At 35.9% G+C, this 2,407-nt stretch overlaps 1 pseudogene; it reads left to right on the top strand.

The window, feature by feature from the left end:
* Positions 1-818: 818 nt before the first annotated feature.
* LOC111387835 lies at positions 819-1,975 on the top strand (annotated as a pseudogene).
* Positions 1,976-2,407: the final 432 nt, after the last annotated feature.

The raw sequence follows: 2,407 nt of genomic DNA, 5'->3' as shown, positions 1-2,407 counted from the left end.
TAAATTTCTCAAAGAAAACGCGCCTTCATATACCGAGCAAGACAGTGATGCTGAAAAATTGGCTGCGGTTGATGCATGGAAGCATTCTGATTTCTTATGCAGAAATTATGTGCTTAATGGACTGGATAACACATTATATAATGTGTACTGCAATGCTAAGTCCGCAAAAGAACTGTAGGAATCTTTGGGCACAAAGTACAAAACCGAAGATGCCGGCACAAAGAAATTCATTGTCGGTCGTTTTTTAGATTATAAAATGGTTGACAACAAAACTATCATATCCCAAGTTCAAGAACTTCAGATTATACTTAGTGTCATCCATGCCGAATGAATGAAACTAAGTGAATCATTCCAAGTCGCTGCACTAATTGAGAAATTACCACCTTCATGGAAGGATTTCAAGAATTACCTCAAGCACAAGCGGAAGGAAATGAAACTTGAAGATATCATTGTCCGTTTGAGAATAGAAGAAGACAATCGCAAAACGGAAACCATGCCGAAGGAATGAAACTAAGTGAATCATTCCAAGTCGCTGCACTAATTGAGAAATTACACCTTCATGGAAGGATTTCAAGAATTACCTCAAGCACAAGCGAAAGGAAATGAAACTTGAAGATATCATTGTCCGTTTGAGAATAGAAGAAGACAATCGCAAAACGGAAAAAAGGAATGGTGCATCTACTTCGATGGAATCAAAAGCCAACATTGTAGAAGGAGGCTTCAAGACAAGCAAAAAGAGGAAGCACAATGGGGAAGGACAAATTAGTTCTTCAAAAACTGCTAAAAAGTTTAAAGGCGACTGTTACAATTGTGGCAAGGCAGGACATCGATCCAAGGATTTTCGAAAGCCAAAAAATGTGAAGGAAAAAACTAACCAGGCCAATGTAACAGAACATGAGAACCTCACTGATAAGGTACAAGACATGAATCTTTCTGCGATCGTCTCTGAATGCAACTTAATTGGAAACACTAAGGAGTGGTGGGTAGATACTGGAGCTACTCGTCACATATGCTCAAACCGCTGGATGTTCTCTACCTACAAAGCAATGGATCATGATGAACATCTTTACATGGAAAACTCGTCATCTTCCAAGGTAGAAGGACATGGGAAGATAGTGCTGAAAATGACAAGTGGAAAAAAGCTCAATCTGAATGATATTCTTCATGTACCCGATATTAGGAAAAACTTGGTATCTAGTTCTCTACTAAGTAAGAATGGGTTTAAACTAGTATTTGTCTAAGACAAATTTGTACTATCAAATAATGAAATGTTTGTAGGAAAAGGCTACCTGAATGAGGGGCTCTTTAAATTGAATGTAATGACTATTGTATCTCCAATTATGAATAAGAATACATCTTCTTCTTACTTGCTTGAGTCATTTAACATTTAGCATGAACGATTATGACATACAAGTTATAACACTTTGCGTAGACTAATCAAATTAGATTTATTACCAAAGTGTGATTTAAATTATAATCACAAATGCGATATATGTGTAGAAACCAAAATGTCATGTCTACCCTTTCGTTCTGTTGTAAGAATTACCGAACCCCTAGATTTAATTCACACCGACATATGTAATTTAAAATTTGTTCAAACTAGAGGAGGTAATAAGTACTTTATCACTTTTATCGATGATTGTACTCGATATTCCTATATGTATTTGATCAAAAGCAAAGACGAAGCAATTGAAGTGTTTAAACACTACAAGTTAGAAGTTGAAAATCAACTTAGCAAAAAGATTAAGGCCATAAGAAGTGATAGAGGTGGTGAATATGATTCACCATTTGAGAAATTCTGTTCGGAACACGGAATTATTCATCAAACTACCGCGCCTTATTCTCCTCAATCTAATGGTATTGCTGAACGCAAGAATCGAACATTGAAGGAGATGATGAATGCTATGTTAATAAGTTCTGGATTACCACAGAACTTGTGGGGGGAAGCCTTGCTTTCTGCCAACTATATTCTTAACAAACTACCACATCAAAAAACGCAAAAGATACCTTATGAAGTATGGAAAGGTCACAAACCTAATTATAAATACTTGAAGGTATGGGGATGTTTGGCTAAGGTAGTAGGTCCTAAACCTAAAAAGGTTAAAGATAGGACCTAAAACCATTGATTGTGTATTCATTGGTTATGCCTACCATAGTAATGCGTACAGATTTATGGTATATAAGTCTGAAATACCTGATATGCATTTTAATACAATTATTGAATCAAGGGATGCTACATTTTTCGAAAATACTTTTCCTTATAACATGCAAGGTGAATCAAATTCACAAAAGAGATCTCATGAAAACGAAGAGACTATAGATCAAGAATCTATAAATGAACAACCTAGACGAAGCAAGAGGGCTAGGATGTCAACCTCCTTTGGGCCTAATTTTCTAACATATTTGT

The sequence above is a fragment of the Olea europaea genome, unplaced genomic scaffold, assembly GCF_002742605.1.
Source record: "Olea europaea var. sylvestris unplaced genomic scaffold, O_europaea_v1 scaffold428, whole genome shotgun sequence".
NCBI classification, from domain to species: Eukaryota; Viridiplantae; Streptophyta; class Magnoliopsida; order Lamiales; family Oleaceae; genus Olea; species Olea europaea.
The sequence above is the reverse complement of the archived record's forward strand: the minus strand, read 5'-3'. Positions and strand labels throughout refer to the sequence as shown.